This window comes from Berghia stephanieae, chromosome 5, assembly GCF_034508935.2.
Source record: "Berghia stephanieae isolate SIO BIC M18660-M18661 chromosome 5, UCSD_Bste_1.3, whole genome shotgun sequence".
Lineage (NCBI taxonomy): Eukaryota > Metazoa > Mollusca > Gastropoda > Nudibranchia > Aeolidiidae > Berghia > Berghia stephanieae.
The window spans coordinates 507,405-532,181 of record NC_088364.1 but is presented as its reverse complement, the minus strand read 5'-3'; the positions used below and the strand labels follow the sequence as shown (position 1 = coordinate 532,181).

Here is a 24,777-nt window from a genome sequence, read left to right as displayed (position 1 = left end):
TTATTTATATTGTGTTTATTTTGTCACTTCACAGATTTTCACAACTAGTGTCATGGATTCCCGGAGACCATTCAGAGATTCCAACAGGCCGAGGTATGACCCATTTTATAAGGACGTCTCAAACTTTGACCACAACGACAATTTCACGACAAGCAGCAATTTCATGGATGGATTCTATCCTGGGACGACCGACCACATACTGAACCCTATCAACGACGCATGGGGCTCTACCAAATACTATAACATAAGCAACTATTTCATGGACGGATCCTATCCTGGGATGCCCTTCAACAACATATCGTACTATTTCAATGACCATGGAAACACTTCTACGATGTCGTACGATTATACCACTAGCACCTTTTGGGCCCTTGTTATGAAGAGAATTGTGAAGTGTCCTTTCAGTGTTTGGTCTAGTCTCAAACCTCATCAACATGATTATTTTTATCCGTCGAGGTATTTCTAAAGACAGTTTCACATTGAATCTAATGGGATTGGCCGTGTTTGATTTTCTTACCTGCCTGCTTTACCTGGAAATTCTGCTCTCTGGTATACGTGCTGAGATAGGATTGCCACTCCTATATCTTAAAGATGCTTTAACTACCTGCTCCTGTTTGTCACTGGCCTACATATCAGCGGAGAGAATGGCCTGTGTGGTGTTTCCATTCAATGTCAAATCCATATTTACAAAATGTCGTACGTGCTTTGTATTAATTGTCATCTTTCTTTTACCTCTTTCCTTCACTTTTACACGATTTGTGTTTGATTTTGAGATTCCGGATACATTTGAGATTGACAATTCTACACATAATTACAAAGTAAAGAACGCAATGCTTATAGCAGAATATGGTGTTCTACGACCATTGAGTGCTGTGTGTGTGGTTATATTTAACAGCATCTTGATTGCTCGTCTGGTCAAAGCAAATAAATTTAGATTGGCCACGTCATCCCAAACGGATCCTAAACAAAAATGGGACACAAAGGAATTGAAACTCATTCGTATGATGATAACGATCTCCGTTGTATTTTTTGTGTGTCACATGACAGGTTCGATATTGAGTGTTTTATTACGATATTTAGAGCCGAATAGTGGGTATGAATTTTTAAATTTCATGCTCCATATCTCGGGCAGATCATTCACTGTGGCTGAGATTTTACCGTTAATAAACGCGTGTTGTAATGTTATTGTGTACTTTAAAATGAGTTCTGACTACAGAGAAAAACTGGAAGATTTTATCTGCTGTTGCCGACACACAAAAACCCAAAATCCTGTTTAGTTACCTTTAAATTGTAATCGCCTACACGAGAATAAGAATCATTAAAATCGAAGCATTTATATAGCGCAATATCTGCGACAAGAAAGTCAAGAAAACAAAAAAGACTTGGAAAAAATAGGAAATAATTGAGAATTTATAAAGACCTGAATAACATGCGACCCATCGGATAAAACAGTATTATGTCTTGGTAAACCAGTTGTCAGAAATGGATTTTAAAGTTAAATGACAAGAAATGTCAAATTTAAGTTTTTGTCAAATTACAAGATTCTATTTATTCTTCACAATAAAATCGACAACAGATTAAAAACCCCAAATTGATACCATGGCTCAAATATTTAGTATCTACCGTTCTCAGGCAATGTGTCACAACTAATGATAGCGTCGTACAGGCCTCATGTCTCGTCTTACATATTGAGTACGACAATTGGGACGGAACCTCTAGTAAACACATTTGATGGAATATTGCACTTTATAAAAACTCTCATTGTTTTTATTAAGTTATTTTCTGATCCGAATTGTATTCTTTCTATATACATGTCCCACGTGTTAAAAGCTATTTATCTGTCCAATCATATATCTATCTATCTATCTATCCATCCATCCATCCATAAATAGACATATCCAACCGTCTATCCAGCTATCTATCTATTCATCCAGCCATCAATCCATCCATCAATCCATATATAGACAAATCCAACCGTCTATCCAGCTATCTATCTATCCATCCAGCATCCATCCATCAATCCATATATAGACATCAATCCAATCGTTCTATCCAGCTATCTATCTCATTCATCCAGCATCCACCTCACATCCATCCATCAATCCATCCCATCCCGATCCATCCACCATCCAACGATCCATCCATCAATCCATCCACCCATCCAACGATCATCCACCATCCATCAATCCATCCATCAATCCATCACCCATCTACATCCATCCACCATCCATCATCCATACCATCCAACCAACGATCCATCACCCATCCATCAATCCAATCACCCATCCATCCATCCAATCACCCATCTATCATCCATCCACACCTATCCATCAATCCACCCATCCAACGATCCATCCACCCATCCAACGATCCATCCCCCATCCATCCACCATCACCCATCCATCAATCCACCACCATCCATCAATCCACCCATCCAACGATCCATCCACCCATCCAAATCCACCACCATCCATCATCCCACATCCATCATCCATCCACCATCCAACCACCCAACCCATCCATCATCCACCATCCACATCCATCCATCCCTCAAATACACCATCAACCATCCATCATCCACCCATCCATCAATCCATCCACCCACTCCACCCATCCAATCCACCACCATCCCATCCATCCATCCACCCATCAAACGATCTATCCATCCACCCATCCATCAATCATCACCATCAAAATCAACCACCCATCCATCCATCCACACATCAAACGATCATCCACCACATCCATCAACATCCACCATCCAACAATCACCATCCAACGATCCATCCACCATCCACATCCATCCACCCATCACAATCCACCACCATCCATCAATCCACCCATCCAGCAATCCAACCACCCATCCAGCAATCCATCCATCCATCCACCCATCAAACGATCTATCCATCCACCCATCCATCAATCCATCCACCCATCCAACAATCCAACCACCCATCCATCAATCCACCCATCCATCCATCAAACGATCTATCCAACCACCCATCCATCAATCCAACCACCCATCCAGCAATCCAACCACCCATCCAACAATCCAACCACCCATCCAACGATCCATCCACCCATCCATCAATCCCCCCATCCAGCAATCCAACCACCCATCCAACGATCCATCCACCCATCCAACGATCCATCCATCCATCAATCCATCCATCCAACGATCCATCCATCCATCAATCCATCCACCCATCCATCCAACACCCAACCATCGATCCATCCATCGACCCATCAATCCATCCATCCATCCATCTCATCATTCATCCACATGTCCACACTTTTCTAAACCTTTGAGGAACCATTTCCGCTATTCTATTGGAACTAGATCACGAGTTTATTTTTACAAGAGTCATTAATGGTTCCTCTGTGACCTCTTGTTGCTATGCCTGTCAAACTATTAATGGTTCCTCTAACAAGATATGAAGTGAGTAGAAAAGTGCCAGAAGACAATAGAGAATAAAATTTTTTTTCGCGGCGGTGGTGGGGTTTGAACCTGCGACCTTATTGGTACGACAACTCCGCCTGGCAGGTGAGAGCGTGGCTCTACCGTGTGAGCTATCCACGAACACAAAAATATTCGTTTCAAACCCAAAGTCATTTCTAGATCCCTCTCTCACCCACTTCTTGAGATCGCCGATTCGTTCACCACCATCGCGAAGTAATTTTGACCAGCAGTTAAGCTTAATAGCCAATATTCTCATCACAAACATATAACATAGAAACGATTGAGACATTGAGTATGCTCCGGTGTATGGGGTGAATTTTTAATTCAGAAAAGTGAGTGGAGCAGGCACTTATGTTGGTAACAACAAGATATGAAGTGAGTAGAAAAGTGCCAGAAGACAATAGAGAATAAAAAATTTTTTCGCGGCGGTGGTGGGGTTTGAACCTGCGACCTTATTGGTACGACAACTCCGCCTGGCAGGTGAGAGCGTGGCTCTACCGTGTGAGCTATCCACGAACACAAAAATATTCGTTTCAAACCCAAAGTCATTTCTAGATCCCTCTCTCACCCACTTCTTGAGATCGCCGATTCGTTCACCACCATCGCGAAGTAATTTTGACCAGCAGTTAAGTTTAATAGCCAATATTCTCATCACAAACATATAACATAGAAACGATTGAGACATTTTTTATTCTCTATTGTCTTCTGGCACTTTTCTACTCACTTCATATCTTGTTGTTACTAATGGTTCCTCTGTGACCTCTTGTTGCTATGCTGCCAAGCTATTGATGGTTTCTATGTGACCTCTTGTTGCTATGCCTGCCAAGCTATTGATGGTTTCTAAATGACCTCTTGTTGCTATGCCTGCCAAGCTATTGATGGTTTCTATGTGACCTCTTGTTGCTATGCCTGCCAAGCTATTGATGGTTCCTCTGTCACCTCTTGTTGCTATGCCTGTCAAGCTATTGATGGTTCCTCTGTCACCTCTTGTTGCTATGCCTGTCAAGCTATTAATGGTTCCTCTGTCACCTCTTGTTGCTATGCCTGTCAAACTATTAATGGTTCCTCTGTCACCTCTTGTTGCTATGCCTGCCAAGCTATTGATGGTTTCTATGTGACCTCTCGTTGCTATGCCTGTCAAGCTATTAATGGTTCCTCTGTCACCTCTTGTTGCTATGCCTGCCAAGCTATTGATGGTTCCTCTGTCACCTCTTGTTGCTATGCCTGCCAAGCTATTGATGGTTTCTATGTGACCTCTCGTTGCTATGCCTGTCAAGCTATTGATGGTTTCTATGTGACCTCTTGTTGCTATGCCTGTCCAGCTATTGACATGGATGCCTTTTTAACTAGTATCCTATAGTATGATCCTTCAGTTCTTCAATCAACACACAGCGCATACATTTTTGAAAATTGCATCAGTTATCGAATATTTTATTAAAACTTGTTCAATAAACATTTAAGTTGTTTTATTTGTGACTCGAACATTTAAGATAAAGTATATTTTGGCCGTGAACCGAAGACTCATAGACACCGAAAAATATTGTATTATAGTATGTTATATAACACTAAAATATATCATATTGTATTATATCATATCTTAATATATTCATATTACGTTACATTGTAATATAGAATACTGTATTATTGTGTTATGTTATACACCACTATGTTATATCATATTGTATTGTATCATACAGTTGGCGATCACTAATATCTTTTTTGCTGTCTAACAAAATTTTGTTTTTGATTTGGCTGTGAAATAAATTTGCAAGATATGATGTTGAAATAACAAGATGACGCCGTTTCCATGGAAACAGTTTGCAATGCATTTTGTATTGTTATTATAGAACTTTCATAATTTTCATTAAAATTCATCTCTATTTCCACATCCTATGTATCATGTAATATACCATTTCTATAATTATGTAAAAAGAACAGTTTGCAAGGCATTCGTCTGTGGTGAAGAAAAAATTGGTCTTGAATTCATGACTCGTGATATCTTAGAAAATCGCAGTTAAAACCATTCCCTGATTTTGCTTTAAACCGACCTGCACTTGTTTGCAGATCTGATAACCCAATTCATTATGGGCCCATTGTTGTAACCTTAAGCAAAATATTGTCCATTACAACAATGTTCAACTAGGCCCATACGTGCGATCGGACGTCAGACCTGCATATATGTACGCGTCGGTTTAAACCTTTTTGTTTTATGTTGCCCATGAGTTTTTCTTATTGTTATTTAGAGGGGTTTTTTTATCGGGTATTCAACGCAATGTTTATACAAGTGATACGTTTTTGGTAAAATTTGTATTAAAACTGCGTGTGTCCAATATTTTGGTTATTTTTTAAAACTCAAATAATTCCATTGTTCCTTAACCATCACCCATGTGATATGGGTGGAAGATTTCTCATGAGCCACGCATTAGAGAAAATGGGGATGAAGACCGTCGGGACCAAAACTTTTAGAGGGATCTAATTTTAGAAGAATTTGTAAAATCATTTCAAGTGTGATACCAATATTTTTAAGACATTTATTGTAATTTCTAACAGGAATAGTTGGAAACGTGGGTCAAAGTTGGCAACGGTCACTTCGCCTGAAAGTGTTGAAAGCCATAGCCAAAAAACCTGAACCAATCCAGTGACCCACCAAGCTTTAATCAAACAAAATTACGTGACACTTTACTAAATGCAAATATCAAAGATAGTTTGAAAATATAAATAACCTTGCTAGAAATCACAAAAACGTACACTTACAACAACAAAAAAGAAGAAATGCTTCACAAGTAATTTCAGCAGCAGTAGTATAGTAGTAACTTCAGTGATGATAATAGCAATTTGTCCAAAAGGAGGACAATTTCTACGTCTCTCTCGGGCAAAATGTAAAAATAACAGGAAGATAGTTTTGTACTTTATGTAATATATTACTACTAGTAAATCCATTCTTATCATTAGACATGAATTTACTTTTTTGTAAACATTTAATGAATCGTCCTTTCCACATTTTAAAGGCCTACAATGCTATTCAAATAAAAGGCCAGAAAGTGTTGTTTTGTTTTGATTTTTACTTTATAAAGCAGGCTACAATATCTTTGTTACCGGAACCTAGTGGTTATGCAGATTATAAATACAACTCAAGAATCTCTCAAATTTAAAGCCATAGTCCAAAGGTAAAAAAAAGAAGAGTAAACTAAGCCAATCACTGTTTCTTTATTGTAATAAATTATCTCTGTATAACCAGATGATTTAATGGATGGTTGCGAAAGAGAGAGAGAGAGAGAGAGAGAGAGAGAGAGAGAGAGAGAGAGAGAGAGAGAGAGAGAGAGAGAGAGAGAGAGAGAGAGAGAGAGAGAGAGAGAGAGAGAGAGAGAGAGAGAGAGAAAGAGAGAGAGAGAGAGAGGAGAGAGAGAGAGAGAGAGAGAGAGAGAAAGAGACAGACAGACAGACAGAAATTAAAAAGGCAACAAGCACCTACAACAGAAAGAGAAAATCTATATCCATTTGTCCCTCCCCTTTAATCATAAACTTATCAAAGAACACCATTGGTCTTCTGTGTCAATTGTGACATTGGCGCCATTCTGTCCGGCCCGACATGATAAATACAGGACCGTCAACAAATTTCAGGAGTCTGAACTCATGTGTCAAAATATGACATAAGACATAATGGTGATTTTGTGGTTTGGAGGAAAATGGTTGACAAGACAAAATCAGCGGAAAATTTCTGAGAAATTCCCGAAATCCCGGAATTCTGTGGATCTGCAGCTGGAAAAAGTTCAAAACAGAACATGTAGGTTTGTAACAACTGCAGAACTGAAAGAGTCAGTAAAATCAAACCGGCCAACCCTTCACATTACAAAAGTGGAATCAGAACGCCTGAAAATAGGAATTTGAGACCAAAAATAGGAATTTCACCTCTTTCACCCCCCCCCCCTTCTATGCCCCCTTTTATTCTTACCATTATCATCTTTTTTGAAAATCGGAATTTTAGAGACAATGGCGGAATAGTACAAAAAGGAAAGTGAAAATAGGAAAGATTCCGTCAAAAGCAGAAGGGTTGGCAGGTCTGGTAAAATGCACAAGAGACTAAACAGGTCACCATGACAAGAAAGACACACAATCCAAAAAGTCAATGTCCTCTTAAAGCCTGTCAGGGATTGACAACAATCTCAATTCATGGTTTGTGCGTTGCTGTGCATTAAACAATCGGAACATTCCCTGTATTTAGCCCTTATGTATGGACTCTGTACTATTTCCTGTATCATCCAAACAAACACCCCTTACAAATTAATTACTATAATCTTGTGGTACGAGTCCTGGGTTATTTAATCAATGTACAGCGTGTATGTAAAATTACGTTAGTTATCGCATAATTTGTCAAAACTTGTCTAATAAACATTTCAATCGTTCCATGTTTGACTTGATGATTTTTAAAATCTTCTTTTCTGTTTGTCTTTTCCTGCCCCTGTCACCGACCGATACCCACGAACCAACGCTCGTGTGAACCTAACAATTATAAGACGGATAAGAAGTAATAATTTGGAATAACCAGCTTATCTTTCCTTTAATGAATTAAGTAGGCAAATGAATGCGTTTCTGAATTATTTATTTCTTGAATTCCTTTTTTTCTTCTAGTTTTGTACATATGACATAAATAATGGTGCATTCTGTGGATGGATGGCGAATGGTAGTTGCTATGTTACATAAATACGCGGTCATTCATGTGATGGTATTGGCCGAATGGTAAGCTTGCTATATATAAAAATAATAACGTGCATTCATGTGGTGGTAGCGAATGGTAGGTGTAAATCAAAGTATACGTTCATTCATGTGGATGGTATGGCCGAATGGTAGCTTGACATAAAATAATATACGTTGTCATTCAGTGGATGGTATGGCCGAATGGTACTTGCTATTATACATATATCGTGTCATCTGGGATGGTAGGCGAATGGTAGCTTGTAATGTAAAATAATAACGTTCGTCAATCATGTGGAGTGGTATGGCCGAAGGTAGCTGCTAGTATACATAATAACGTCGTCATTCATGTGGATGGTATGGCCGAATGGTAGTTGCTAATGTATACATAATATACGTTGTCGTTCATGTGGATGGTATGGCCGAATGGTACTTGCTATTATAATAATTATGCGTCTGTCATTCATGTGATGATGCCGAATGGTAGCTTGCTATATAAATAATATACGTGTCATTCATGTGGTGGTATGCCGAATGGTAGCTTGCTATTTATAATAATATCGTGTCATTCATGTGATGTTGGCCGAATGTAGCTTGCTATTATAATAATTACGTGTCTTCATGTGATGGTATGGCCGAATGGTAGCTTGCTAGTATAACATATAACGTGTCATTCATGTGGATGTATGGCCGATGGTAGCTTGCTATGTATACATAATATACGTTCGTCATTCATGTGGATGTATGCCGAATGTAGCTTGCTATGTAAACATAATATACGTCGTCATTCATGTGATGGTATGGCCGAATGGTAGCTTGCTATGATATACATACATATCGTTGTCATTCATGTGGATGGTATGGCCGAATGGTACTTGCTATGTATACATAATATACGTCTCATTCATGTGGATGTATGGCCGAATGGTAGCTTGCTATGTATACATAATATACGTCGTCATTCATGTGGTGGTATGGCCGAATGTAGCTTGCTATGTATACATAATATACGTGTCATTCATGTGGATGGTATGGCCGAATGGTAGCTTGCTATAGTATACAAATATACGTCGTCATTCATGTGGATGGTATGGCCGAATGGTAGCTTGCTATTATACATAATATACGTCGTCATTCATGTGGATGGTATGGCCGAATGGTAGCTTGCTATGTATAATAATATACGTCGTCATTCATGTGGATGGTATGGCCGAATGGTAGCTTGCTATGATATACATAATATACGTTGTCATTCATGTGGATGGTATGGCCGAATGGTAGCTTGCTATTATACATAATATACGTCGTCATTCATGTGGATGGTATGGCCGAATGGTAGCTTGTATGTATAATAATATACTTTGTCATTCATGTGGTGGTATGGCCGAATGGTAGCTTGCTATATAATAATATACGTTGTCATTCATGTGGATGGTATGGCCGAATGGTAGCTTGCTATGTATAAATAATATACGTCGTCATTCATGTGGATGGTATGGCCGAATGGTAGCTTGTATATATAAATAATATACGTTTCATTCATGTGGATGGTATGGCCGAATTGGTAGCTTGCTATATATAAATAATATACGTTCGTCATTCATGTGGATGGTATGGCCGAATGGTAGCTTGCTTGTATACATAATATACGTTGTCGCATTCATGTGGATGGTATGGCCGAATGGTAGCTTGCTATGTATACATAATATCGTCGTCATTCATGTGGATGGTATGGCCGAATGGTAGCTTGCTATGTATACATAATATACGTCGTCATTCATGTGGATGGTATGGCCGAATGGTAGCTTGCTATGTATACATAATATAGTGTCGTCATTCATGTGGATGGTATGGCCGAATGGTAGCTTGCTATGTATACATAATATACGTCGTCATTCATGTGGATGGTATGGCCGAATGGTAGCTTGCTATGTATACATAATATACGTCGTCATTCATGTGGATGGTATGGCCGAATGGTAGCTTGCTATGTATACATAATATACGTCGTCATTCATGTGGATGGTATGGCCGAATGGTAGCTTGCTATGTATACATAATATACGTTGTCGTCATTCATGTGGATGGTATGGCCGAATGGTAGCTTGCTATGTATACATAATATACGTCGTCATTCATGTGGATGGTATGGCCGAATGGTAGCTTGCTATGTATACATAATATGCGTCGTCATTCATGTGGATGGTATGGCCGAATGGTAGCTTGCTATGTATACATAATATACGTTGTCGTCATTCATGTGGATGGTATGGCCGAATGGTAGCTTGCTATGTATACATAATATACGTTGTCGTCATTCATGTGGATGGTATGGCCGAATGGTAGCTTGCTATGTATACATAATATACGTCGTCATTCATGTGGATGGTATGGCCGAATGGTAGCTTGCTATGTATACATAATATACGTTGTCGTCATTCATGTGGATGGTATGGCCGAATGGTAGCTTGCTATGAAAACATAATATACGTCGTCATTCATGTGGATGGTATGGCCGAATGGTAGCTTGCTATGTATACATAATATACGTTGTCGTCATTCATGTGGATGGTATGGCCGAATGGTAGCTTGCTATGTATACATAATATACGTTGTCATTCATGTGGATGGTATGGCCGAATGGTAGCTTGCTATGTATACATAATATACGTTGTCGTCATTCATGTGGATGGTATGGCCGAATGGTAGCTTGCTATGTATACATAATATACGTCGTCATTCATGTGGATGGTATGGCCGAATGGTAGCTTGCTATGTATACATAATATACGTCGTCATTCATGTGGATGGTATGGCCGAATGGTAGCTTGCTATGTATACATAATATACGTTGTCGTCATTCATGTGGATGGTATGGTCGAATGGTAGCTTGCTATGTATACATAATATGCGTCGTCATTCATGTGGATGGTATGGCCGAATGGTAGCTTGCTATGTATACATAATATACGTCGTCATTCATGTGGATGGTATGGCCGAATGGTAGCTTGCTATGTGTACATAATATACGTTGTCGTCATTCATGTGGATGGTATGGCCGAATGGTAGCTTGCTATGTATACATAATATACGTTGTCGTCATTCATGTGGATGGTATGGCCGAATGGTAGCTTGCTATGTATACATAATATGCGTCGTCATTCATGTGGATGGTATGGCCGAATGGTAGCTTGCTATGTATACATAATATACGTTGTCGTCATTCATGTGGATGGTATGGCCGAATGGTAGCTTGCTATGTATACATAATATACGTCGTCATTCATGTGGATGGTATGGCCGAATGGTAGCTTGCTATGTATACATAATATGCGTCGTCATTCATGTGGATGGTATGGCCGAATGGTAGCTTGCTATGTATACATAATATACGTTGTCGTCATTCATGTGGATGGTATGGCCGAATGGTAGCTTGCTATGTATACATAATATACGTTGTCGTCATTCATGTGGATGGTATGGCCGAATGGTAGCTTGCTATGTATACATAATATACGTTGTCATTCATGTGGATGGTATGGCCGAATGGTAGCTTGCTATGTATACATAATATACGTTGTCGTCATTCATGTGGATGGTATGGCCGAATGGTAGCTTGCTATGTATACATAATATACGTCGTCATTCATGTGGATGGTATGGCCGAATGGTAGCTTGCTATGTATACATAATATACGTCGTCATTCATGTGGATGGTATGGCCGAATGGTAGCTTGCTATGTATACATAATATACGTTGTCGTCATTCATGTGGATGGTATGGTCGAATGGTAGCTTGCTATGTATACATAATATGCGTCGTCATTCATGTGGATGGTATGGCCGAATGGTAGCTTGCTATGTATACATAATATACGTCGTCATTCATGTGGATGGTATGGCCGAATGGTAGCTTGCTATGTGTACATAATATACGTTGTCGTCATTCATGTGGATGGTATGGCCGAATGGTAGCTTGCTATGTATACATAATATACGTTGTCGTCATTCATGTGGATGGTATGGCCGAATGGTAGCTTGCTATGTATACATAATATGCGTCGTCATTCATGTGGATGGTATGGCCGAATGGTAGCTTGCTATGTATACATAATATACGTTGTCGTCATTCATGTGGATGGTATGGCCGAATGGTAGCTTGCTATGTATACATAATATACGTCGTCATTCATGTGGATGGTATGGCCGAATGGTAGCTTGCTATGTATACATAATATGCGTCGTCATTCATGTGGATGGTATGGCCGAATGGTAGCTTGCTATGTATACATAATATACGTTGTCGTCATTCATGTGGATGGTATGGCCGAATGGTAGCTTGCTATGTATACATATATACGTTGTCGTCATTCATGTGGATGGTATGGCCGAATGGTAGCTTGCTATGTATACATAATATACGTCGTCATTCATGTGGATGGTATGGCCGAATGGTAGCTTGCTATGTATACATAATATGCGTCGTCATTCATGTGGATGGTATGGCCGAATGGTAGCTTGCTATGTATACATAATATACGTCGTCATTCATGTGGATGGTATGGCCGAATGGTAGCTTGCTATGTATACATAATATACGTCGTCATTCATGTGGATGGTATGGCCGAATGGTAGCTTGTTATATATAAATAATATACGTTGTCATTCATGTGGATGGTATGGCCGAATGGTAGCTTGTTATATATACATATTATACGTCGTCATTCATGTGGATGGTATGGCCGAATGGTTAAGGCGTCTGTCTTAGAGGGCTTGAAATTTTCAACAGTTGCAGTTGTTTGAAAATAATAATTTGTAAAAATGATCTTATTTAAAAAAAACGGAATAATAAAAAACAACAAACAAACCTTGCCGTAGCCTTTCCATTCCTCTATAGCTGGATGTTGTTGTTTATACTGAAGATGGCGACCAGATATTTGTTGTCATCACTGACTCTGTGAAGGAAATTAAAAAGGCTATTTATAAAATTATCTCAAACTATCCTCAGCCGTTCCTCAGCTTTTTTATTCACAGTTTAAGATTTTGGTGACTCAACAAATCTGATGGTCCCAATCTACTCATTTAAACAAACACTTTCCCCCTTTCCTTCCAATCTAAATAAAATAAATTAAAATAAATTAAAAATAACAGAAACTTCAATCCAAATATTTAGTGTTTACAGTACAATAAATATTACAAACTAATATTCCACATCAAATGTTTGATTTAAAACATAACACGACTGAGAACATTCCATTCACTCAATACACTTGGCTATCTTACCTGGCATCAACAAAGATACAGACATGATCGTCGCCTCCATGACTATTGTAATACAGTTTCTACCCCTGAATAATGACAACCCCTTGATGACATTCACCTCTGGTACCCATTTTTTTGCTATATGTTATTAGTAGTAAAAAAAACAATACAAATAGAAACATAAATTTTAGTAAAACCCCTGTTTAGCGATATTGTTATACCAACAATCGGCAGTTGATACCGATGCCTGATACTCGACCATCGTCATCTCGTATGTGAATTGGTTTGAAAACGATACCGATCTACATTGGCGGGATGGGAAACAAGGTTTATAAAGTCTGTACGAATGGAACGCAATCAATACTTCACGATTATTGTTCTTACAAACAATAATGTCATATTTTGTTGTCGGTAAAACATGAAAAACAAAAGAAAAAATATTTAAATTTTTTTTTTTAAATAACCAAGAACAAAAATAAATAAAAGTTCAGAAACAAACAATCTAATGAGGCTAAATCTTGGATATGACGGCCCCAAGCCCATAGAAAACACAGAAGGGAAGATCCTTCATGAATCGTACATGTAAGCTGGGACTTCGATGCTATTATTGCTTCTCCCCTTAATCGCACACTCCGCTTTATCGACACACCAAGCTGAACTCCCGATGGTGAGCGATTAAGCATACTTTAAGTTTAACTCCAGGTTACCATCTCAGTATATTCAAGTGGCACCTGTATATGGAATTTCTCCCAATCCAACTGCCATTTCGACAAGCCTTCTGAGACAGACGTCTTAACCATTCGGCCACGCCATTCACATAGTAAGCTACTATCCCTCAACTGATTTCTGGTTTTCATATTTCTATCTGCATTGCCAAAGTTTTTGTAATCTCGAAAGTGAATAAAAGTTTAATAAGAGCAGAGTTTCAAAAAAGCATCTGTGAATAATCACCAGTGTTTATACACAGTAACATCACCCACTAGTTTTTAATCACCAGTGATTATACACAGTTACATCACCCACTAATTTTTAATCACCAGTGATTATACACAGTAACATCACCCACTAATTTTTAATCACCAGTGATTATACACAGTTACATCACCCACTAATTTTTAATCACCAGTGTTTATACACAGTAACATCACCCACTAGTTTTTAATCACCAGTGATTATACACAGTTACATCACCCACTAGTTTTTAATCACCAGTGGTTATACACAGTAACATCACCCACTAGTTTTTAATCACCAGTGATTATACACAGTAACATCACCCACTCGTTTTTAATCACCAGTGGTTATACACAGTTACATCACCCACTAATTTTTAATCACCAGTGGTTATACACAGTTACATCACCCACTAATTTTTAATCACCAGTGATTATACACAGTTACATCACCCACTAATTTTTAATCACCAGTGATTATACACAGTAACATCACCCACTAGTTTTTAATCACCAGTGATTATACACAGTAACATCACCCACTAGTTTTTAATCTCCAGTGATTATACACAGTAACATCACCCACTAATTTTTAATCACCAGTGATTATACACAGTCACATCACCCACTAATTTTTAATCACCAGTGTTTATACACAGTAACATCACCCACTAGTTTTTAATCACCAGTGATTATACACAGTTACATCACCCACTAATTTTTAATCACCAGTGATTATACACAGTAACATCACCCACTAATTTTTAATCACCAGTGATTATACACAGTAACATCACCCACTAATTTTTAATCACCAGTGATTATACACAGTAACATCACCCACTAGTTTTTAATCACCAGTGATTATACACAGTTACATCACCCACTAGTTTTTAATCACTAGTGATTATACACAGTAACATCACCCACTAATTTTTAATCACCAGTGATTATACACAGTTACATCACCCACTAATTTTTAATCACCAGTGATTATACACAGTAACATCACCCACTAGTTTTTAATCACCAGTGTTTATACACAGTTACATCACCCACTAATTTTTAATCACCAGTGATTAGACACAGTAACATCACCCACTAGTTTTTAATCACCAGTGATTATACACAGTAACATCACCTACTAATTTTTAATCACCAGTGATTATACACAGTTACATCACCCACTAATTTTTAATCACCAGTGATTATACACAGTTACATCACCCACTAATTTTTAATCACCAGTGGTTATACACAGTAACATCACCCACTAGTTTTTAATCACCAGTGGTTATACACAGTTACATCACCCACTAATTTTTAATCACCAGTGGTTATACACAGTTACATCACCCACTAATTTTTAATCACCAGTGATTATACACAGTAACATCACCCACTAATTTTTAATCACCAGTGTTTATACACAGTAACATCACCCACTAGTTTTTAATCACCAGTGATTATACACAGTTACATCACCCACTAATTTTTAATCACCAGTGATTATACACAGTAACATCACCCACTAGTTTTTAATCACCAGTGATTATACACAGTTACATCACCCACTAATTTTTAATCACCAGTGATTATACACAGTTACATCACCCACTAATTTTTAATCACCAGTGTTTATACACAGTAACATCACCCACTAATTTTTAATCACCAGTGATTATACACAGTTACATCACCCACTAATTTTTAATCACCAGTGTTTATACACAGTAACATCACCCACTAGTTTTTAATCACCAGTGATTATACACAGTAACATCACCCACTAATTTTTAATCACCAGTGATTATACACAGTAACATCACCCACTAATTTTTAATCACCAGTGTTTATACACAGTAACATCACCCACTAGTTTTTAATCACCAGTGATTATACACAGTTACATCACCCATAATTTTTAATCACCAGTAATTATACACAGTAACATCACCCACTAGTTTTTAATCACCAGTGATTATACACAGTAACATCACCCACTAGTTTTTAATCACCAGTGATTATACACTATACATCACCCACTAATTTTTAATCACCAGTGATTATACACAGTAACATCACCCACTATTTTTAATCACCAGTGTTTTATACACAGTAACATCACCCACTAGTTTTTAATCACCAGTGATTATACACAGTTACATCACCCACTAATTTTTAATCACCAGTGATTATACACAGTAACATCACCACTAATTTTTAATCACCAGTGATTATACACAGTAACATCACCCACTAATTTTTAATCACCAGTGATTATACACAGTAACATCACCCACTAGTTTTTAATCACCAGTGATTATACACAGTTACATCACCCACTAGTTTTTAATCACTAGTGATTATACACAGTAACATCACCCACTAATTTTTAATCACCAGTGATTATACACAGTTACATCACCCACTAATTTTTAATCACCAGTGATTATACACAGTAACATCACCCACTAGTTTTTAATCACCAGTGTTTAACACAGTTACATCACCCACTAATTTTTAATCACCAGTGATTAGACACAGTAACATCACCCACTAGTTTTTAATCACCAGTGATTATACACAGTAACATCACCACTAGTTTTTAATCACCAGTGGTTATACACAGTTACATCACCCACTAATTTTTAATCACCAGTGGTTATACACAGTTACATCACCCACTAATTTTTAATCACCAGTGATTATACACAGTTACATCACCCACTAATTTTTAATCACCAGTGGTTATACACAGTAACATCACCCACTAGTTTTTAATCACCAGTGATTATACACAGTAACATCACCCACTAATTTTTAATCACCAGTGTTTATACACAGTAACATCACCCACTAGTTTTTAATCACCAGTGATTATACACAGTTACATCACCCACTAATTTTTAATCACCAGTGATTATTACACAGTAACATCACCCACTAATTTTTAATCACCAGTGATTATACACAGTAACATCACCCACTAGTTTTTAATCACCAGTGATTATACACAGTTACATCACCCACTAATTTTTAATCACCAGTGATTATACACAGTAACATCACCCACTAGTTTTTAATCACCAGTGTTTATACACAGTTACATCACCCACTACTTTTTAATCACCAGTGATTATACACAGTAACATCACCCACTAGTTTTTAATCACCAGTGGTTATACACAGTTACATCACCCACTAATTTTTAATCACCAGTGGTTATACACAGTTACATCACCCACTAATTTTTAATCACCAGTGATTATACACAGTTACATCACCCACTAATTTTTAATCACCAGTGATTATACACAGTAACATCACCACTAGTTTTTAATCACCAGTGATTATACACAGTAACATCACCCACTAGTTTTTAATCACCAGTGATTATACACAGTAACATCACCCACTAATTTTTAATCACCAGTGATTATACACAGTAACATCACCCACTAATTTTTAATCACCAGTGTTTATACACAGTAACATCACCCACTAGTTTTTAATCACCAGTGATTATACACAGTTACATCACCCACTAATTTTTAATCACCAGTGATTATACACAGTAAAATCACCCACTAGTTTTTAATCACCAGTGATTATACACAGTTACATCACCCACTAATTTTTAATCACCAGTGATTATACACAGTTACATCACCCACTAATTTTTAATCACCAGTGATTATACACAGTAACATCACCCACTAATTTTTAATCACCAGTGATTATACACAGTAACATCACCCACTAATTTTTAATCACCAGTGATTATACACAGTAACATCACCCACTAATTTTTAATCACCAGTGATTATACAGTTACATCACCCACTAATTTTTAATCACCAGTGATTATATATATATATATATATATATATTATATATATATATATATATATATATATATATATATATATATTGCTATTTAATAGTGGGCCCACACTCACATTGCATACAACTTCACACAACACTCTCACTTTTCCAGATAGTTCTGTGAACAAAAGAAATGTGAAAATTCAAGCAGAATGGACCCACATCCCATCCGTCATTTACACATTCAATATGGCGTCAGAAGTGGTTGCTCTCGTTGTGTTTTCAATTGATGATGCTTTATTGGCTGAAGAGAGAGAGGGAAAGAAAAAAACACAGAGAGAGAGGAGAGAGAAAGAAAGAAAGAAAGAGAGAGAGAGAGAGAGAGAGAGAGAGAGAGAGAGAGAGGGGGGAGGGGGGGAGAGGAGGGAGAGAGAGAGGGAGAGAGAGAGTCTGCCGTACTTAATGACGACTAGCCTGCCAGTCTCGGCGTCCTTAAGTCTGGCTAGCCACTTTGTTTTATAAATGGTGTCATTTTTTCAATTTCAAAAACATTTTGCTGAGTCAGTTGTCGACCAACCCAAGGCCATTATTAATTGCTGTTTCCCATCAGTTTCGATATTGCAATTGCGAGTGATGGCAAACATTACGTTTCATCAGGTTATTGTAATATGCAGCCAGGGTTTGGGGGGGGGGGGTACTACCACAAACTCGTGGACCCAAATAATTTTGGGGGTTTGGGAGGGGGGAAACTTTTTTTTTATATATGTCTCTCCCCTCCCAAACCCCCTACTAGACTTTAAAAAAAAAAAGTTTCCCCCCTCCCAAACCCCCAAAATTATTTGGACCCCCCGCCCCCTGATAATAATTTTAAAATGCCCTCTTTTTAGACTAGGTGCTGTGAAACTACATAAGTCTTTCCCTGTGAATAATGACAGCACAAAAAAAATTACAAATTACACGTTCCGTTAAAGTTAAAGATCAGGTCAAAATCATGGTCACTCTTGCCCTTGCCAAAGCTCTGGTCTTCCTCTTCTACTTCTAAGTCTAAGTATGGCCGGTTTTGTTAAATAGGCTAGGGACTAGATAGGTGAAGGAATATGAGGAAGGGACAGGAGTAGGAAAGGAACAGGGAGACCTTCCATAAGCACTACATCCCAAGTATTCTTGTTCTAGTAGGGGGTTTGGGAGGGGGGAAACTTTTTTTTAAAAGTCTCCCCCCCCCCTCCCAAACCCCCATACACTAGAACTTCTAGTGGGGGGTTTGGGAGGGGGGGGGGAGACTTTAAAAAGAATAAATTTCCCCCCTCCCAAACCCCCTACTAGAACAAGAATACTTGGGATGTAGAATTAGAAGAATGTCATGGAAGGTCTCCCCAGGTCTAGTCTAGCTTGGACCAGAGAGCGTAGATAATAGAGAGGCTTTACGGACGGGAAGTCACGTGACTTCGTCGGTGACAACAATGTTAGCGAGGGATGGTGACTGCGTATGCGGCGAGGAGCGAGCTATAAATAACCAAGACAGGTAAACACCGGCACATGGTGGCGAGAGAAGTAATGGAATGTAGTGGATATATAATTCGCACAACATCAAACAGTTTATTAAGCCGTTGGATCGAGGTCCAGGTATCAATATTGAATACAAACATTATCAGATAAGATGAGATAAAAGAAAATTAACTTAAAAATTTATCCCGAAAAGGAAATTTGACATGGGTTCAACAAGAGAGGATTCGTACATCAAATTGACATAGACACAACAAGCGAATCACACGCCCCAACCCTACTGATCCCCCCCCCACCTCTCTCTCTCTCTCTCTCTCTCTCTCTCTCTCTCTCTCTCTCTCTCATGTAGAAACTTCAAGTGAACTGTTCCCATGATGCTGTGAGCAAAACAAATTACTTTCTGGAAACCATCGATGGATTTGCTTTAGTTTTCTATCATGCATGGCTATGAGGAATCTCGCATCTTCTCTGGGCGAATATAATTCATATAACACTAAAGAGGTGGAGTGTGTTTGTATGTTTGTGTGTGTGTGTGTGAGAGAGAGAGAGAGAGAGAGAGAGAGAGAGGGGGGGGGGGGCGAGGACGATTTGGTGATGTGGGGGTGGTTGATAACAAAGTCTATGGAAGTGAGTATGAAGCTTACCCAATGCATGCTTGCCCTTCCTACTTATTCTGAAAGGTGGCCGCTTTCCTTTCAATAGACAATCCATAGTCCTCAAATCCCTCCACAAGATCTCTAGAAGGATCATACGACAGATCGGACTTAATGGCCATTTCATCATAAACAATGGCACAAGATCGTTCCACTGGTGACATTGCTTCCACTTTTCAGGTTGAGCATGTTCGGGCAGAGTCCAGGTTCAATCTGTACATTCTTCATGGCCAAGGCAAGTGTAGACGAAGATGGTAACTGAAAAAGCCGTTGCAAGAGACTGTAAGCCTTTTTACTAGCGTGAAAAAGGGAGAGTGCAAATGATTTATCCTGGAAACTCCATCGTCTGGATTTCTTTGGAAGTTGTCCAACTCTAACCGGGGACACGATGAAGGAAACGGCTTGGGGAGGTAAATAAAGACGAAGGGTTTGTTCAACACTTTCAAGTGAAGCCTGTAGGCTGCTCGATTCAGTTCCATGTTGTTGCTCGGAACTTGGTTCTTCACTAGAGCTAGTTGCCGCACAGGAGTTTGGCTGATGAGGGGAACTCTCTGTCATTTTGGAGAGTTTCCTCTGTAGTCTCCAGTTCTTTGAACTTTGAGCACAGAGCTTCTTCTTCAGTCTGTCTTTTCTTTGACGTTCCTCTTTCGTCTCGGATACATCCGTCACTGGATGACATTGAGAGGTCGTAGGTGAGGTAAATGGTTTCTCTGGTGGTAATTCTGCAGAATCATCAATTTTAACGCTTTTTAGGGGTGGTCGTGATGGAGTAAGCTTAGGAGGAGGATTTGGAATGTTGAAGATGGTTGGCACAGCAGTCCTGAGAATGACCGTACGTTTCACTGCAGTTTTGCTGAAACAGCAAGGTTCAAAGTGCTCAGGCAAATGAAGCAGTTGATGTGAAGGTATTCTGGTGTTTTATTCTCCAGATCTTTCCTACGGCAATTGATGAGCCACTGCCTGCTACTGTAGAAAGAATTTAAAAAAGCAAACATGCCTATTTCACACGGCTGTGTACAGTTACAATGTAGATCATGCCTAAGTTAATGAGCTTCATCTAAAATCACAACGCTCTATAACAAAAGGAGGCGCATTTATTCACTAAAATTGAATGATACTGATCCACTTATAACGCCATCTCAGGATACCCGCTGTGGCGTTGAATGGTCGTTTTGCATCATTAATTTTTACAGCAGTAAGGGTATTTGATGGAGTTTAGGATGGTAGATTAAGGTGCAGTAGAAGAAATAGAAAATCAACCCAAACAAACACACACACACACACACGCATACATACACACACACACGCGCGCGCACAAACACACACACACACAAAAAAAAACAAAAAAAAAAAAAAAAACACACACACACACAAGACCCACCGGCTTATTGTTATAACTGGTGGGGCAATTGTAGCGGTTGTGTGTAGCCAAAGAGGACTGTATATATATGTAACGTAGTTACCAAAGCTGCCATAAACACAATACTCTTTACGGGCACCTCACCAGATAAATCAAACAAGTAGATTCATACGTCTGGCACTAGTAAGAGTTTTAAGTAACTCATAAATACGTGGGATCGAAACAACAACATTGTGGCATATTATATACGCTCACACATACTACACACATTAGTATCTATTACCTTAACACATTCATAGTATAGCCTTTTAAAAACCAAACAGAGCTTATAAGATAGTGATTTACTCACATTTTGGGGTCCGATGGAAAGCGCAAGAATGACAAATCAGGCCTTTTATTCTTGGAGTTGCTACAGTTTGGGGCAGAACACCAACGACAATGCGTATTCTTTGCTTCTTTCATATTCGCCGCCATGATGATAAAATGTTTATCTGACTTCTTTTGGTTGCTACACACGAGGCTCGATACGCCTTGCGCGACCTCGTAAAGTCTCTCGTTATCTACGCTCTCTGCTTAGACTTAGACGTCTCCTCCCACTCACCAAATCTTATTTCTTATCAGACCTACCTCGTAATTGGAATCCCAGTCAGCTTACTGTAACTGACACGATTATTTTCTTTTCATCATCTTCACCTTCGACTGATAGTTAAGTTGTAATTGCAGTCTATCTAAAAAAAAAACTCACACTCTGACTGTATTTGAAAGAGTAAGAGTGAGAAAGCGCGCTGCACATAGAGTTAAATTTAATCAACTGATTGACTTGCCCGATTTGGTAAACAATATTGTCACATATAAATTATAAAGTAAACAATTTGTTTGTATCTACCAATACATCAGTCACCTTTTCTTTTTTTCGGCATCGGTAGTCAAAAGTCAAAAGACAAAATCCCGTGCACCAAGTACCAACCTAATCACAACAAACTTAGCGGAAGTGAACTTTGAACTTAGCCAACGCTATACAACAACAGAAAAGTGAGTGGAGCAGGCACTTATGTTGGTAACAACAAGATATGAAGTGAGTAGAAGAGTGCCAGAAGACAATAGAGAATAAAAAAATTTTTCGCGGCGGTGGTGGGGTTTGAACCTGCGACCTTATTGGTACGACAACTCCGCCTGGCAGGTGAGAGCGTGGCTCTACCGTGTGAGCTATCCACGAACACAAAAATATTCGTTTCAAACCCAAAGTCATTTCTAGATCCCTCTCTCACCCACTTCTTGAGACCGCCGATTCGTTCACCACCATCGCAAAGTAATTTTGACCAGCAGTTAAGCTTAATAGCCAATATTCTCAACACAAACATATAACATAGAAACGATTGAGACATTGAGTATGCTCCGGTGTATGGGGTGAATTTTTAATTCAGAAAAGTGAGTGGAACAGGCACTTATGTTGGTAACAACAAGATATGAAGTGAGTAGAAAAGTGCCAGAAGACAATATGATCAATATATTTGCAGCACTATTCAGATAGTTAATCGGGAGATGTTCAACTTTGATAAAATGATATATATATATATATATATATATATATATATATATATATATATATATATATATATATATATATATATAATATCATTTTATATATATATATATATATATGGGGGGGGGGGTATGGTTAAATTGTTGGAGGGGTGGGGTGGGGGGGGGGTATGGTTAAATTGTTGAGGGGTGGGGTGGGGGGGGGTATGTTAAATTGTTGGAGGGGTGGGTGGGGGGGGTATGGTTAAATTGTTGGAGGGGTGGGGTGGGGGGGTGGTATGGTTAAAGTGTTGGAGGGGTGGGGGGGGGGTATGGTTAAATTGTTGGAGGGGTGGGGGGGTATGGTTAAATTGTTGGAGGGGTGGAGTGGGGGGGGGGTTAGATTGTTGGAGGGGTGGGGGTATGGTTAAATTGATGGAGGGGTGGGGTGGGGGGGGGGGGTTAGATTGTTGGGGGGGGGGGTGTGGGGGTGGGGGTATGGTTAAATTGTTGGAGGGGTGGGGGGGGGGAGGGTTATGGTTAAATTGTTGGAGGGGTGGGGTGGGGGGTTATGGTTAGATTGTTGGAGGGGGTGGGGGGGGGGGGGGCGGGTATGGTTAAATTCATGATTTTGGAACTAGACTGCTAGGTTCAAGTAAGATTGAAATTCGCCTTTGAAAGGTTAAATTGTTGGAGGGGTGGGGGGGGGGGCTATGGTTAAATTCATGATTTTGGAACTAGACTGCTAGGTTCAAGTAAGATTGAAATTCGCCTTTGAAAGGTTAAATTGTTGAAGGTGGGGGGGGGGGGGGTTCAACCGCGGCTTCGCTTTTTCTTTCTTTTTCTTTCTTACTGACTGGCGAGTGGTTTGCCCATGGCAGTGTTATGGTACTGACTGGCGAGTGGTTTGCCCATGGCAGTTTTATGGTACTGACTGGCGAGTGGTTTGCCCATGGCAGTTTTATGGTACTGACTGGCGAGTGGTTTGCCCATGGCAGTTTTATGGTACTGACTGGCGAGTGGTTTGCCCATGGCAGTGTTATGGTACTGACTGGCGAGTGGTTTGCCCATGGCAGTTTTATGGTACTGACTGGCGAGTGGTTTGCCCATGGCAGTTTTATGGTACTGACTGGCGAGTGGTTTGCCCATGGCAGTTTTATGGTACTGACTGGCGAGTGGTTTGCCCATGGCAGTTTTATATGGTACTGACTGGCGAGTGGTTTGCCCATGGCAGTGTTATGGTACTGACTGGCGAGTGGTTTGCCCATGGCATTTTTATGGTACTGACTGGCGAGTGGTTTGCCCATGGCAGTTTTATGGTACTGACTGGCGAGTGGTTTGCCCATGGCAGTTTTATGGTACTGACTGGCGAGTGGTTTGCCCATGGCAGTTTTATGGTACTGACTGGCGAGTGGTTTGCCCATGGCAGTGTTATGGTGTTTTCACTCCTTAAAAGCGCCGATGATTTTTATTCCTTTATTTTTCAGGTGTTTCCTTCTATCTATATTATTGTTATTGAAGAATAATCTGTTTCCACCAATACTG

General features: G+C 39.2%; 1 long non-coding RNA gene across 2 annotated transcripts in view; it reads right to left on the bottom strand.

The window, feature by feature from the left end:
* Positions 1–13,017: 13,017 nt before the first annotated feature.
* Positions 13,018–24,777, bottom strand: part of LOC144974043 (uncharacterized) — a 59,744-nt gene continuing 47,984 nt past the window's right edge. For both annotated transcript variants that reach the window (XR_013645634.1, XR_013645635.1), the window contains exon 4: positions 13,018–13,107. This is a non-coding gene — a long non-coding RNA (uncharacterized LOC144974043). The remainder of the gene's footprint in view (positions 13,108–24,777) is intronic.